At 28.2% G+C, this 17,835-nt stretch overlaps 1 long non-coding RNA gene across 4 annotated transcripts; it reads right to left on the reverse strand.

Annotated features, from left to right (window-relative positions):
* Positions 1-1,772: 1,772 nt before the first annotated feature.
* LOC149882668 (uncharacterized) lies at positions 1,773-5,208 on the reverse strand. Of its 4 annotated transcripts, none has more exons than XR_016456640.1 (6): positions 4,064-5,208; positions 3,792-3,855; positions 2,848-2,912; positions 2,440-2,536; positions 2,191-2,284; positions 1,773-1,880 (listed from the first exon to the last, which is right to left on the reverse strand). It is a non-coding gene; the product is annotated as an uncharacterized LOC149882668 (long non-coding RNA). The 4 variants fall into 4 exon arrangements; XR_016456639.1 differs by adding an exon at positions 1,962-2,105 and having other exon boundaries at positions 3,792-5,208; XR_016456637.1 differs by having other exon boundaries at positions 3,792-5,208.
* Positions 5,209-17,835: the final 12,627 nt, after the last annotated feature.

Here is a 17,835-nt window from a genome sequence, read left to right on the forward strand (position 1 = left end):
ATTTTATATGTAAATGTAAATTACAATTTTATATAATCTACTTTTATATAACTTACATTTGAAAGTAAATTCACCTTTCTTTACAAAATAAAAACTGTTTTATAAAATTTAACTACTTTTAAAAGTAAGTTTCAATTTTTTTTGAACGTTTACAATTATATGCGCAGTTTACTTTTTCATAAAGGCATGCTTACTTGAGTAAGTAAAAAAAATAAGTAAAAGTGCCATCCCTAACGAGAACTTTTTCTTTTAAAACTCAAAGTGATGTTTTCAAATCAAACGAACAATTAACTAAATTTCGTTTGAAAAGAAACAAACGCATTTTGCATTACTCTTCGAGCTAGATAAAATAATTTTTGTTATACCATCGTCATAAAGTAGATGAACTCACTTGAACTTATGTCTTTTATAAAGTTTATCGCGTCTGTTTAACGAATCCGCAATAAATTTAGAATTGACGTAACAAGCTAATGCTCTGTCACTGCTCACTGACAAAACAGGACTGGCTTGGTATATACTTGTTTGAAACACCAAATTTGTACTATCGAATCATCATTTATTTTAAGTTAAAAAACGCTCTATCATTATATTGTCTGCAGATCACTTTATAGAGGGTTTTTATGAAACGCCTAATATTTTAAACTGCTAAGACCCAAGCAATGTCACCATGACTCCTTTCTTGAAATCTTCTTAAATAGGATTAAAGGCACTGTAATATTGCAACTAAAACGTTTTTTATAAATTATATTTTAACGGAATATTTAATTTTTTCAGGTTCGGAAAAAAATTATTACTTTAAACACGCCAGTGAATGCAGAGAATATTGACGCAAAAATGAGAGAACAAAAATGCTTAGCTTAATGAATTGACAAACAAAATCACTAGATTTAATCTCCATTTGTCTTTGGATTATCTAAGTAAAAAGTTAGAAGATAAACAACAAGCAATCTCGGTGTTTAATTAGTTTTACAAGTTTTATGTAATGTAATAGATATTGAAAAATGTAGCTATGAACGAACTTTGTACCAAAATAAAATCACTAATTAAAGTAGGAGGGATGTTTTATGCTTTTAAGTCAGATATAGATATTTATAACAGATTTAAGTCAGAAGATTTAGAAGATTTAAGTCAGGTGTAGATATTTGAGAAATATTTGATATTTAAAAATAGGCGTGAATAAATATATAAAACTTTGGCTTTAAAATTAAACATTTTAGCGTCTTTTCATTTTAACTTCGTGCGTAATACGAAAAAGAAAAATGATATTACTAGTTGACATCTTTGTGAGAAACTTTAACGCTGAAATAGCTTGAAAAAAGTCAATTATGTTAGAAGGTGCAGATAACAATAATAAATGTCTATATTTTTGTTGAAACATCACGGTACCCAGCAGGCAAAAAGATGTCTAAAATGCATCTAATATGCATCTGAGAACTGGTCTAAAAGATGTCTGAAATTACGTCGTGAATGAACGCTAAATAGACGTCTATCTTATAGACATCTTTTAGATGCATTTTATTCGATAAAAAAAATTAATCAAGTAGACGTATATTGCACATCTTTTATGCATCTAAAAGATGCACTTTTATCAAATAAAATGCATTAAAAGACATCTATAAGATAGACATCTATTTAGCGTTCATTCACGACGTGATTTCAGACCTCTTTTAGACTAGTTTTCAGATGCATATTAGATGCAGTTTAGATATCTTTCGCCGACTGAGTTAAGATTAAAGTCTTTAAAAAATTACACAAGTAAAGAAACAATTAAGTTCAAGTTGTTGAAATTTATTTACCAAGATTATAAAACAAATGTTTACAATAAGAAAACTATAATTCTTTACTGAGTCCGCCAACTCGCTGTTCCTCGGCATCGGTATCTAAAATATAATATAACAGCATGTAAATAAATGCACTAATGCTTTAAAAGACATGTAGAATGATTAAAAAAATCTGTTTACATGAAACATATATAAACTTTCACTCGACTTGTTGCCAAATTTTATAAAAACATTAAAGATATGAGATATAACACGTCTTTCTGGAACAAAGTAACCTTATTAAGCTGTTTTTTTCTATTTATTAACCTCTTCATCTTCAATTATCTGAAGAAGATGTAATATATAATAATAATAGTTCATTTGAAAATATAATTTTATTGATTTTAACAATTATGCATCACCAATTTACCTGTAAAGACTTTTTTTTTCTGATTACGAGCAGGAGCATTTGCAAAAACATTTTTCTAGATCTTTTATTGATTCAACATTGTATTCACAGGAATCTGTCAAAACGAAAAAATTTTAAAATATTCAACATAATTTACTTTGGTATAGATAAAGAAAGGTGATGGAGACAAAAATACTAGTATGGCACAAAAATGAGCTAAAGAGTACATTTTTAATTCAAAGAGCAGTTATATACACATTAAAACTATACCTCGTAAAACACTCCAGATATTTACAAGGTTTTCAAGACTTATTTTTCCCCATAACCTTTTCGATTTAATTTATATTGTAGCTGATTGGAAATTGACCTGATAGATATTTTTACAACAAACTGATATATATATTTGAATATGTAAATGAAATGACATATTTGAATACATGAAAAAAACTATTTGAATGAACAATAAATTGTAAAATTTTGTAATCATTAAATTTAAACTCCGAACAAAATTACTTTTGCATGTAGATACTAGTTTAAATACTTACAGTAAATTACTCAAAAATTTTATTATTTTCAAGTTACAAGTAATTGTTAGTCAAATGGTCAAAATTATTTGTTTTTTACTGCTATTTAGTTAAATTTCTGATTAACTGAAATAAGATTGGAATTGTCATTTACCTTCTCATGATCATGAAAACATGTTCTCTTGGCTTTCTGCCACCAACTATTTTCAAACTATCAAGCTAAAATATACAACATATAGAGTTAATCCTGAACCTTCAAATAACCCAGACAAAAACAAGATAATTAGATCATATAAAGTTATTATATTCTGATTTGTCCTTTTGATAATTATTAGGTGCTACCAATTGGTCAACTGATTCTAGCAACTTCACCCCAGTTGCATGAAACTTTACTTCAATGAGCTCTTTAAAATAAGTTTTATTTCAGCCAGCTCTTTGAGAATAAGATGTTCTACTTCTATAAATAATTGTGTATTTGTGAATAAAGGTCAGAAGTCACCTCAAGGTTATTATTTAGCTCATGAAACCAAATAGCAAAAATATCCTATTAGTTGTTTATTAATTGATCCTAACAATGTTTGGGTACATACCCCCTACTGACATATCCAGGCTGATTTTGACACTGGTATACCGGTTTGGGTACCCAAAATATTCTGCCATAACTCCAGATCAAATTAGTTAAAATAAACATAATTCATATATAAGTTCTATTTAGAGGGTGATGTAGACTGTTCTGACAGCATTCAAAGTATTTGGGCACTGATTCTCAAATTCAAAAATCAAGGACCTTTTTTTTCTGCAAATATTGTTTTTTGGAAAAATGATTTTTTTTACAAATATCCATAAAGCTGTGCGCTGACTGTTTTTTTTTTTTTTTTTTTTTTTTTTTTTTTTTTTTTTTTTTTTTAAAAAGGTCCTCAAAATAAAAGTTGAAATTCTTTTTACCTGTGTGCCTAAATAACATCTAGATACATCACTGACCACCAACATTATACAAATGCAAAAGAAAGGAATGAATTAAATCAAACCCCAAAAAAACATATCATTTGTTATTTTATTCACTCCCAGTAGTTGGCATAACATTTTTAAAAAACTTACTTTTTATATCAGTGGTAACTTCTTGCATAGAATCAGACAGCGGCAAAAGATGCAGACTGGAATCCTAATAAAAATAGTCTGGACTGTAAATAAACTACTTTTCAATATTGTATCTACAAAATAACTTAATGCATGCAAATTATCAGTTAAAAAGGCTAAAATGAAAATAAAAATTCAGGTGCAAAAGAGAACCTTACTTTAACAGATAAAAAACTAAAAAGTAACATACTACTCTGCTTTATTACATACAATTATTGATAACTTCCTCTTACTTTTCTTAGGGTGTGGCTTAAGAGCAATTCTTGATCTTTCCTCCTGAAAAATTTTGGCTATCAAAGAGATTTGTTTAACTAATTATACTATACTTAAACCTGGTCAATTGCTAAAACATCCAGACAAACTTTTCTTCAAAGTTGAGCTAAGTTCGTACTCATTAAGCTCATGGTTATCAGAGTATTCATTGTCAGAAAACAAATACTCAACATAGTTAGAATATTCCTCAAATGTCCTTTCATTCTCATACTATCTCCTCCTAAGATTCCAACATTAAGTATACTGTCTTAAGATACAAATGAGGATTCTAGTAATTTCTTTTATTCCTTTTGAATCTGCGACGTCACTGTTGGTATGAACTTTTTGTAAAGGGCATAATTGTATCTAGATAGAAATGTTTTTATTTCAAGACAAAAAAAAAAGGCAAATAAATCACACTAGTCAAACTTCTAAAAACTCCTTCCTCTCACTGTTTGTTTTTTAACTATTTTTCTCAATGGAAATGTTATGTGCACAGCCAACCACTAAGGCAGTTTTTGGCGTTATTAAAAACACCATATATTTTTATAAAAACACACATTTATATTAAAATTACATTTTAATCTACAAACAAAAATATCCACTTAAGAATAACGTTGTTATCTTTCAGATCATGAAGTGATTTTAGTAAAATGTTATGCACTGAAACCATGAAAATATTTTGTCGTTATATTAGCAAGTAATTTGTAATAGCATGTAATTTTATTTATTTAAAACTCATTCAAAATTATTATCATTATGATTTATGTTCTTCATAGGTCAGTATAAACTTAGCTACGTATAAATTTTTATTCCTTTCTAGAAACAAGTTTCCGCCATGCACGTTTCTTTAATGGCGGTCATTTATAATAATCGTTCTGTAAAATCGACTGTCTTTAGTTAAAATTTCTTCTTTCTCTTCAACTGATCTATAGAAGACATTTTAAATGCATCTATATGTAACCGAAAAGAGATATCTGTTTTAATCTTGTTTATACATCTAATATGCGTCTACAATTGGAAAAAAATAGAATCACTGAAATTAGACCTTTTTTCGATGAATAATATACGTCTAATATATACGCATCTACGAAAGATGCAAATTAGAGTAGTTTTAGATGATCTATAGACGTCTTTTGCCTGCTGGGTAGTTAAGAGCTTGTGAAGAAATTCTTTTTAAACCATTGGTATAAGTAATTAGTGCTTTTAACCGGAAATCATGAGTTTCATTTGTAAAGTTTTAAGTAAGTCAGAGTTTAGCGATGAATTTTCATTCTCTTTTTCCTCACTTCTTTTATCGTGTCAAAAAAAAATTTAGATGTCCAAGCTAGTAAGCTTTTATCTTTGATATTTAGCAATTTGTTTAAAAACCTTTTAATAACCAGCTAAAAAATTTTCAACAAGTATTTTAGTTTGTAAACCAATTGCAAGGTTATTTATAGGAAAAACGATATTTGATTAAAGTATAAGAAACAAACAAATTACAACTCAGACGCTTATATCTTTTCTGAGTACAAAAACCTTTAGATCATGATTTTTAACTTATGCAAACTCAGTACACTTTTAAAAAGATTCCAAACACTTATCGCACCGTCAAGAGAAACATTTCGACATAATTCTCTTTTTTAAACATTTCAGTTGTGGTATGATTTCACAAAAAAAATTTAAAAGTTTTGATGACATTTTTTAAAACGGTTTCTTTTTTGTCTGCATGACTTCTTGACAATATTCTGCAAGATTTCTACAAAGTGTTTCCACCCTTCTTTGATATGGATATCTTAAATCATACAATGTCAAGATCAGTTCCATCTAAACCCAATGTTTTACTTATCAACCTGAGTTTCAGTTAAACCATTAGCCAAGTTAGGTCTAGCAATCAAAACTTGGTTGATTACTTCTGCATTGAAATATTCAATCTCTCTAAAGCAACCTTATATCAGCGTAGATCTTACTATTTTCTTCTTTCCTCTTTCGTTTTTTTAACAATATGCAATGTAGCAAGCATAAATTCATTTATTCAAGAAACAAAAAAGTGCTATTGTGTGAAATGTTTACTGGAACACGAAGTTTTTCTATAGCTAATTACGGAGCTTTTTTCGTTCTTCTTAAATCTCTGAGGTATGGATGGGCGTTTTTTTTTGCTTTAATTGGATTAACTTGAGTTTTAAAACTTAATTCAACTAAAATAATTGTAAATGCTGTGGGATATTAAGATAGTCATTGGTTCATACAAAAAATACTTTAACCGATACTCGATAAATGAAAAATTTGCGAAGCACTATATAAAAACACTGCTGATTCCATTTTTCGGCAAAAGATAAAATAAGTGATCGCTTTAATTAAAGGGTTTATTGCGAATCATTGACGACCAGCAACAATTTTCTCAAACATGAGTTTTTATCATTTTATATTCAAATATGATATGCAATATTTTACCTTATTCCTTAAAATATGGGCCAAAATCTTAATGTTATCTTACAGCAAAATGTATCAATTACGATATTTTGAGGCTATACAATGATGTTACACAAATTAGCGCTGAAACGTCAAAATGTCAAATTGGTTTATGCTGATTTCAAAACAAATGCAATGATTTTGATGGTAGTAATGCTGCTAAAGACTCTTCCTGATGTCATTTAAAATATGCCTTCAAATCAACAGGTAAAAATTTAAGTTTATTTTATGGTTTGTTGTAATATTGCTTTTAATATTATAATAAATGAAAAAAAGTTTATCACTGTGGCCTATTATATTATTGAACATTTATTTTAGAGTAACATCCCATTAAAATCTGGTGATGTAATTGATGCTTTTGTATATCCTGAATTAACATCCCTTCCAAATAACAATAGAACCACACAAACAAAAGATAGTTAACGGTTAGATTTTGCTAAACGATTTCGTATGACTTTAATGCAGAATATGCTAAGGTACTACATAAAGCACTACATTGATGAAGATGAGTACATGCAAGTAAATATTGCAAAGAAAGGAAGAACGCTGAAGACAACACACACTGAGTTGGAGCAGAAATTTATAACGTTATTAAAAATATCAAAGTTAAAGGTGAAAAATATTAAAACTCTATTCCTTTTATACCGTCAATACACCACCATTTTTACAACAATATACATACCATATTTGGGGACACCGCAGAAGAAGAACCAGGACTTATTTTGGGTTGTAGTTAGTTTCAATGTTAAACACATTAGTTATGTTTTGTTTTGCGATAGTAGTACTATAGCACTAAATAATAACCTCAGGATTTCAGAATAAATTTTATTTTTCCTATATTACTTCGCATTCTTATTTCTTAATTTTTTTTATCAATGTATATTATCCATTAGTAATCTTATGACGCATAAATTTAAGGCGAAAATAGGTAACCACTGTATTTGTAGATTTAAGTAAAACTAAATTTTCACTTTTAATTGTTTTATAATAAAGCCTTTAATTAAAGTAACATCGAATATAATATCACGCTATCAAAATAATTATCAGTTTTTGATTTCTTTTAATAAAGAATAATAAAAAAGTAATTACAACAAATAATAATAAAAATTTCTTTTAAGAAATCTATTCAAAACCTGACTAATATTTATAATTTTAACATTAAACTAAAGTGGCTTGCTGTCCATAAATAACTTTATCATCTAGGAAAAAAAGTTATGATTCTGAAAGCAAATATTCTGATACAAGAATTTATATTAACATGAGGAATTCTCTTACAAACGTCTGGATGGCGAGATCTAATAGACGTTCCCACTTATCAGTAATTCAATCATTAAGAAGTGAGAAGGTCCGTTTTGAGTTTTTATTAATATTAGATTATTTTATAATATTAACAGCAGCATTTAGAACTTAGAATTCCATTTTAGGTTAAATTGAAAATTCTAAACAAGCACATTCAAATACCCTCTAATACTATGCACAATCTAATATCCATTCTTTTTAGTCTAACTTCTTCCTCTTCACCCAATATAGTCGCACTTTTATCAAATTTTAGAAGACGAACATTTATTCATATTTAATAATACTTTTAGGAATCTTGACATTTTCATGAGCTTGTTGTTTAATGTTTTCAATTCATTTTCCGACCAAGCTGTTAGACTAAAAAGTTAGATAATTAAATTTTAGGAGATATCGTCATATTAAGTAATTTAACTATTTTGGAAATTTAAAAATATATTTAAAAGCTTTTTTAAAAACAATTCTTAACTTTATTTCCAGACTTTGAAGATGTTAAATTGAACATAAGTATATACAAATGTTTTATATTGCAGTAAACTGTATATTGTGTTTGAATATTTTTAACGATCAATTTTCATTCGTACCTGTGGCAACAATGGTGAATGTCCCCTTGCATGACTGCTACACTTCGTTTACTAAAGATTTCCAAGCAAACTATTTGGCAACTGATGAAGTCAGTAATACGGTTAAAGTCCCTTGCACCCTAAACAGTTTCTAATTCAAATCTAAAACTTGAAAGCAGTATTAACGTTTTTCATAGTATAAAATTACTCCAAGAAAATGGAAAACAAAATCAATTTCTGCAAGCTATTGAACAGCAACAACTTTGTTGATACTTTTTTGACATTTTGTAACTTCAATCAACCCTCCGTGTTATGAACTGGGAAAGTTATAGAGTGTACCAGGGTGCTTGTCACAACTTGATCATGTAGTTTTTAGTATTTTAAAAGCTTACAAGATCTTTTTGTCTTGTCGAAACATACCTTACATTGTAAATAATTGAAATAATGTTTTTATGGAGCCTAAAACTTGCAATCGTAGCATGAAGATGGAAATGAACTTGAAAGAGCGTGTAATCTTCATGTTTGCCTTCTTCATATCGCGAGCTTCTTACTAGCATTTGAATTTTGTTATCTACATCAGTTTACATTCTTCGTATTACGGGGATCTTAATTATGTGATATATTCAGCAAACCACTGATTAAAAATAAAATAAATTTTATTATTGATCAGTTGTGTGCTGAATATATTCTTAGGATGAGATCATTCAATAGATCTCTCTTCATAATCCCCATAAACCATTTTCCTCTATTAATTCCATGTATGAAAAGGGGCAGATTCTAAACGTTTATCCAGTTTGTAACGTTTTTGAGAAGGTTGGGATTAATGTTCTCAATGTATTAAAAAAAGATTTACAAATAATATCATTAACTTTTTCAAAAACAAATGGGTTCTGTTTATTGAACAAGAGAACTTGAATAGATGCAACTTCTTCTCCAACTTTTGAAAAGTACTTCGGTAAATTATGTCTATTAAAAAAGCATGTTTTTCAAAGGTTGATAATGGCCAGCACATCTTTGCAGAATGTTTAATAACTAAGAGTTCATAATTAGCATTGATAACGGAACGATAAAGCCATCATTTGTTTTTAAGTTCTATTCAAAGTATTTGAGTTAATTTTTTTTGAAATACTTGTAACGATGTTTTGAATATAAGAAGTATACATCTTAGAGATTCTGCTACTTCTAACCACATATATTAATGCGTTGAATACTGAGTTTGATTCAAATATTAGCAGTGCCCATTGTATAAACTTTACGCTTGAAAGGTAAGCCTCCCAATCTTCGTTAAGAAAGCAAGTTGCAGTGTAGTAAAAGGAAGCCACCAAAGGAATGTATACTACCATGAGTGAAAATGATATTATCGCCATAGTTATAGAAAGTTGCTTTTCTATACTCAAGTTTCTTGCAACTTGAATGTTATTACATCTGATTTTTTTTTTTATTCCAATCAATAGTGACGTGTTGAAAGCAAGTAAAAACAATAAAACAGCACATAAACATGAGGGGATCACAATGACTAAAACTTCAATGTGAATTTCGTACGCAAACAAAATACCTAGCGCACATGAGAACATGAAGTTGAAAATGATGACCGGTATTAAGTAGGTCCATTTAAAATATCTACCGCAGCATTTGTTGTCTTTCAAAACAACAAAAAAACGTTCTACCGAGATTGTTAAGACTGTAGTGCATGAGAAAGCTAACGGAAATACCGTCCAAAACCCGACCGCAAGCCTAGTACTACAACCAAGCTCTATTCATTTTTGAACGAAAACTAATCGAAGAGGTATTTGAATTAATCCAACAGTTATGTCACTGCAAGCTAAAAATAATACGAGTCTTTCATTTGCTGTTCTTTTTCTTGATTTAAGTATCCCAACGATTAACAATATGTTAGATATCAGTATAAGTAAGCCAATTGTTAAAGAAGTCGAAAAGAATATGTTATCATAAAAACTTTTAGGAACCATTTCATACATTGGACACAAATCAATTTTTATTATCATTATGTAAACCTAACCTCTGAGTAAGTGATCAGTTGTTGGTAACTATTTCCATGAGATTAAACGAAACGCTAAATACCAGCAATAATACGGCTACTGAAAAATTGTTTCTTCGCTCTCTATATTTAAAGAAAGTTGGTCTTCTTTTAATAAAAAAAAAAGGAAATCTTTCTCAGTTATTATAAGTTGTGAAATTTTTTTTAGTGTTTTAATGTAACTTCAATCATTTTACCAAAGTGAAACAGCTCTGCAAAGCAACAAGTACGATGAATTGTTGATGTATTATTTAATTGTTTACTCGTCATATAATTCAAATAAATACAGGTTTTTTAAATCAATCAACTAACTATAATTAGGACTTAAAATAACTTGAAAAAAATAACTCGTTAATTTAATCCGATAAAAAATGTAAAATAACTTATAGCCTCTTAAACAACGTACTGTTATCTTTACACGTAAATCACAACACCAAAAAGATAATAGAACTAAAAAGTTAATAGAACTCCTTGTTTTAACATTTTTGATCTTTAAGAATGATTATTTACCAATGAAACTGCACCTGTCATAAAATTAATATTAACATGTTGACTGATGTTTTAATTATATTTCTTAGTTTTGTGTGCCAACGAAATCAACTAATTAACCCCTAAAAATCCACAGTTCCAGATGTCTTGGTTGGCTACTATGTGAACCTAAACACCTTGAACTTTTATGAAAAATGGCACAAAATTGGATTCCTGCACTATTTCACTGGTAATGTTCGCTTTTTGTTTAATGATAATCTTCTATAATATATTTATAGTTCAAAGTAAAAATAAAAACGTAGGGCGTAAAATTCGCATAATGACAAACATGTTTCTTCGCATATATTTTAATAAAGTAGTTTTTAATAGCCTTACTTTTGAGAAAAACTGTTTTTGTTTTTGCATTTTAAATAGATTCTTCCTCCTTACAAATTTGAACTCGTAATAGATTAAATAACTATTGCAATTCTTACTGCAGCAACAATCAGAATATTTATAAATGCTTTTCATATGATAATTTTCAAGCACTTTCCAAAAGCATTTTTCATGTTTTATTTACACTGATATGTTAAAATAACAAAGTTAGCGTTTTTTTTTTTCATTCCGAATTGCGTTTAGCTGTAGCTATTTTAGTATATTACATAAAGTAACTAAAGTAATTGCTTTATACTTTGCCTTGTTTCAGATAAAGAAGGAAAATTCTAGAGCAAATATATCCTAATTTTATGGCATCAATATTTTTTGCTTTATCATAGTAATTGGTATCAGTAAAGGTATCAGCACCTTTTTTTAGGGTACTACCTTAAGAATCTAATTGTTATTTTTGAAATTTTCTTTTATATTGAAAAGTTAAAAATATTCTTTGTAACATTTTTACAAAGGAAATATATGCTAACGCTAAATTATTTTCAAAGCTCTAAACTTTTAGCTTTGAATATGAATCTTGCTAATATTTTAATCTTCTGATGCAGCATTTTATATATGAGAGATCTTTAAAAATTGATTTTTAAAGCTAATTTATCAAAAATCATTAATGTTTGACCCTTTAAGTTGTTATTCTTTAGTCTTTCATAACGCTGAAATCTTTTCATGGTTCAAATCTTTTCATAAGGTCATTAGTCTCACTCATTTTAAATCTTGTAATGCCGAGTTATTTATGTATTTGTTTTTAAAGTATTTGTCTTGAGCTGGCAAATGAATTTCACTACTTGTGTTTTTTAGCTTGATAAAAAATTCGCGGCAGTACTCAATGACAGTTCACTGCTGGTTATATTATTGGATGGAGTCAATATATCTGCTACTTATTATAAGCTAACAACAAACAGAAAACGGATTTGAATTTATTAACATTTAAGAAAATACTTTTATAGAACGTTATATACAGTCTACAAATTGTTAGAACAAGTGGGCGGCAAAAAGGGAATACATTACCTTGGCTGTATGCAAAAAGGCTAATCAACGTATGAAGATGCAATAATTATAAATAGCCGCAAAAAAACTGCACAAGTATTAACCCGATTGAACCCACATTTACTTAAATGCATTAAAACAGTTACAGTTCACTTCTGAGTAATAGCAAATGTGATTAAGGCTTTTACATCCATCAAATAAACAAAAAATTGCTTATAACAAAAATATGCAGCGGTGAAAAATCAAAAAAAAAACTTAGGTATGCCTTTTTTTTGAAAGTATAATTTATTATCTATATGATTAAAATTAATTTGCTCGATAGCAAAAAAAAATTTGTTTCTACTCAATAGCAAAGAAAAGCTTGTTGTTCATATATTCAAATATGATTCTAGTGTTTTTTTGTTGCTATATTAATTGATCCCATCACATACAAAGTCCTTGCACATATAAAGTGCTTTGTGGATAAATTATCCCCACATACATACTGAGCCTCCACTGCCTTGTCGTCATAACCTGTAAGTGGCGTTTGCAATATTTCTCTGTAGCGTATTTTTTATCGTAAGTTCATTTGCAATTTACGACAAGAAATTTGACTAATATCCTGATCGTTTTCGCCTAATACTCAACGCAAACGCTCCTTTAGTATTTTTATCCCGTGCATCTACCCATGATTTACAAGGATAGAGTTATAGATCCTCAATATGCAGTTATAGACCATTAATGTTTTTTTTTGTTAACCCCTTCTGACGTGTTATCTTCTCTCATTACGTTTAGAAAATGATAAGTTGAATATTTTAAGTAGCATTTTGTTGCTGAGCCTAAGACTTTTACTGCTGTTACTGAACATACTACTTTTTTCACAGTCACCAAACTTCATAGGTCAACCCAACAAAGCACTTTAATATTGTCCCTCTTCAGCTCCCAGATTTTCACTGTTTTCAACATTTAAAGTTAGAAACTATCACCATTTACAGATTTCAGGATATCAATGGGTCTTAGCTTTGAACAGTCCAATATCAAGTTATTTGATGCTCTCTGAAAACCCATTTCAACCCCATTACACATGAACTGAATCTTCAAAAACTGTAAGTTAGTATTTCGCAACATTTATTTATTAAACTAAAGTTCAAAGATGTTAAGGTTGCTTTGTAGTTCAGCATCATGTATTCTTATTATTTTTGTCAATTAAGACTGTAATTTGTTAAAGCAGTATATAATCATTAAGCTTGATTTAATCTTTTTTGTTATCGGTAAAATGATTCGGATGAATGGACATTTTATCTTATTAACGAAAGTTGAGTCGTGTGTGCAAATATTTTGCTTTCTGCTATTTTTAAATAAAAACATAATTCAAGAAGCAAAAGATAAACTTGAAATTATTTTGGTTTAATTTTAAAATGGTTAAAATCTCCATGAAATTTTTGTGCAAGCAATTCTTGCGCCCTATTAAAAACTTGAGCATCGATTATATATTGGGAAAAATAAAAAACTTATAAGGTTCGAAGTTCGACAGAAAATCAGTTTTTTTCTTCTAATTATTAAAAACTAAGTTTCAACTCAAGCGTCTGCACGACTATGTACCAATCTCTCTCCTCAAGTAGCTGCATTTACGAACATATATTTCCTGATCTTAAAGACTCTCGTGAACTCATTTTTTTTATATATATAATATCATTTTCTAAGCCTTAAGTTATGTAACCTTCCTTCGATTTTTTTCTGAGAGATAATTAAACCAGAACAATTATTTCTATTGTTATTAGATAAAAGTTAATCTGTATTAGTTAAGTCACATTATGGAATCCAAATGGAAATTTATATGTTTATTGACGATTGCATCATGAAAAGGGTGATATTAGGTGTCATTAGTGGTTGCGTCATCAAACGGCCATCTATTTTCAATGAACTTTATTATATTTTCGCTAAAAAAAGTTTTGTTTTTAACACGTGAAGTTTTCTTTAGCTTTAATGCAAATTTTAATCAGAATCTATTTCTTTAAAGAAAACCTTAAAATTAGCGAGAAAAAAATTTTAAAAAATTAGCTGAAATGATAAATACATTTCAAAGCGGAACAAGATTCACAGCTCGAAAACTACATAAAAAAGTACTTTTTTTTCCCCAGACATTTCCATTTGAAACACTTAGTTTGATTTTGAAATCACGATATTAGCTGCAACACGTGTTTTAACTTATATGAAATATAGTTAATTTTTTTCTAAATATACATAATACTGCATTATAGTAATACTACTTATCATTTCATTTTAGCTGGTATGCATATGTTATACAGTTTTGTGATAAAAACTAGAATAGCCCCCTACCTCCTAAGGTTTTGTTTAAACATATTTTGACGTTTTATGAAATAATAATTTAGGAAAAAGCAAGAAATTCGCAAAACTAACTGGAAAATGTTTATAAAACCAGAGAATGGGAATAAATACGATCTCTTTCACGTAGTTCAAAAATTTTTTCGGCACTGTCATTCTAGAAAAGAGCAAACTTATCAACATTGTATTGTAATCTAAACAGTTGTGCTGAAAGAAAAATAGAAAAGAGTTAATCGGTATAATCGAAAACGGAATGATGAAGCAAATGCTCATTTTTAAAATCCGTTTAAAATATTTTTTGTTGACTTTTTTTGATATACTTTCGTAAAAGGAATGAATATATTTCTTAGAGATTGACTTAACCGTAAGTAGAGCTTATTTTTTAAATTTTTTGCTTACAGAAGATCACAAGAAATTGGAAGTTTGTTGAAAAGAAGTAATAGGAGGTCACCAAAGAAATAAATGCCACCGTGAGAGAAAAGGATATTATCATCTTGATAACAGAAGGTTCCTTTAAAACACTCTTTTTGAAACTTTAATGTAAAATCTGAGTGTTTTTTTTTTGTTCCAATAAATAGTGACGTGTTGATAGCAAAACATAACAACAACTCAACACTTGGAATGGCTCTTTATTCCTTTTTTTTTTTTTTTTCTTTTTACTTACTCATATAAATAAGCTTTAATGAAAAGTCAATTACGTATTCATTTATAAGCGTTAAAGCAAGTTCATATTACATTTACAAATAATTTACTTTTAAAAAGCAATTTTTACTTTATAAATATAAGTGAATTTACTTTTAATTGTAAGTTATGTTAAGTATATTTCATCATAAAGTAATTTAAATTTAAATGTAAAATTGAGTCACTTGAAAAAGTAATTTACTTTTACCTTTAAAAGTTAATCACTGTTTTTAAATTGCATTTCATAATATAATTTTACTTCTAAACGTTACGTACTTTTACATTTAAAAAGAATTCATTTTATAACAAATTATATTATCTTCATTGTAAAAAAAAATTGCATTTTAAAATACATCATATAAAAGTAATTTGTTATCAAACGTAAATAAAATTTTTTTACAAAATTAGTTTTTCTAAATAAACTGGTTTTATTTTATACAAAAAAATGAAATGGCTGTTAAAAGTTAATTATGTAAAATTACTTTAACTTACTTATGTTTACATTTTAAGTAACTTTAAATTACAATTAAAAGTAATCTTTATTTAAAAAGTAAGTAAATTTACTTTTGGTATAAGTTTTTTTTTGAAAGAATATTGTATAAGAGAGTGATATGAAGTGAAATGAAACTTGTAGTAAAGCATAGTTAATTTAGTTTGGCGCGACAATCGGTCTAAAGATTTTTAGATATTTTTTCCCTGTCCACCTAAAAAATATTAACAATCGATAACAGCCCTTGATTATAATAGCAAATAAAACCATTGCAATCGCCGGAATAATATTTGAACGCATGGAACTCAGCATTAAGAAAGAAATTCTCCTGAAAAAACCTCCTGGAAAAAATATCTTATATATAAGTTTTTTTACATACTTAGATACACTAAAGTAAATATCATTTTATTGTTTTATCAGCTTTTTTCCTGATACCGTTTTTAATGTTTAAACTTTTAAATTTATTTGTTGCTTTTCTATTTTTCTTTTATCGACTGACTTTTTTGGAAATAGTGCAGTGGAGTGTACATACATCAACTGACCGTTAGGAAGAACATGCACGAAACTGCGCATAAAACATTTGATGATTGGGATGAGGGATGGCAGTCTTTTAGTTAAAAGAAAACTATTTTTTCGGGGGATTACTTTCCAGGGGTTTTTTTTGTCAGGGGGATATTTTCGCTTTCTTATTTGCTATAATGGTAAGGAGAAGACAATTATACCCATTTCTGAAGAAGAGTTTCTCTGAAAGGTTAATTCATCAGTTGTTTTTTTAAAGATTTTATGCATAAATGTTTTTATCATTTAAAAGCTAAGGAAGAACATTTTGAGTGCAGCTTAAATTTAATAACAGTATATAAAAACGGATTATAAAAAGGGCATATAAACCGGCCAGCATTATTGTAGTTTTTTCACAACAAACTTCGATAAAATGGCAATAGCCTTCTCTCCAAGGAAATTCTCTTTGTAAATAATTAGTTTGGTTTATAAAAAAATACTTAACTCCATAACAGTACTATGGAGTGTTTGCTATGATGGCATTAAAGTTTTTTATTAAAAATTTATTTTCATGGCGGCACTTTGATGTTAGTTCGCTTCGTTTATTTACTAAGCCTAGTTTCGACGTGACGATGTGATGTTTTTCGATTAAGCACAAATTACAGTGTATGCCACCAGGTTTAAATGATTCTGCCTGATCTAGAATGTTTTACGTTAGAATGGGTTTTAAACCTTTACTTTTACACTCCCATACAAATTTAGAAATTTCAGTAGAGTTTGCTGCTGAGTTTTTATATTGCAAATATAAAAAAAGTTTTTCTAAAGGCATTTTCCATTTAGTGGGCATGCGCGGTAAATCGGTTATTGCATGATTGGCTATTATTATCAGTATTATTAGATAGTCTTCTTTTGGTATGAGCAGAAATGATTTTTTTAATGCTTGAAAGGCAGCTATAACTCACTTTTACAATGCTTCGGTTAAAAAGTTTGTGAATTTTATTGTCTTTAGGGAAGCATTTATCAATTATACCCAAAAATATACTTGCTAAGTTTCCCAAGACAAAATTTGTATAGATTTTCTATAAAAAAAAAATCAACCCTATTTTCTATAGGCTTTTGAAACATATTGCCAATAGAACTTCAACTATCAAAAGTCTATAGAATATGCAAGTGAAAGTTTATAGAAGTTTAAATACAAAAGATCAATACTATTTTTTATAGGCTTTTAAAACACGGCCTATAGAAATTTAACTACAGAAAGTCTATAGAAAATACTTTTTATTATCATTTCAGATGGTCTTTAGAATTGTTAGAATATATTCCATCAATCATAGTTTATATTATTATATATTATACTGCACATATTGTAGAGTATAAAAAGTCTATAAAAGTGCAATGTATTGCAATTTTATTGACTTTTTGTGATATTCTACAAACCATCTGTATATTGCTTATAAGGAATATTTGGAATTGGGAAAAATAAGAAAAAGTGCATTTATAAACAAATGA

This window comes from Hydra viridissima, unplaced genomic scaffold (assembly GCF_058129835.1).
Source record: "Hydra viridissima isolate aposymbiotic clone 2 unplaced genomic scaffold, HvirCarnegie_v1 scaffold_10, whole genome shotgun sequence".
NCBI lineage: Eukaryota > Metazoa > Cnidaria > Hydrozoa > Anthoathecata > Hydridae > Hydra > Hydra viridissima.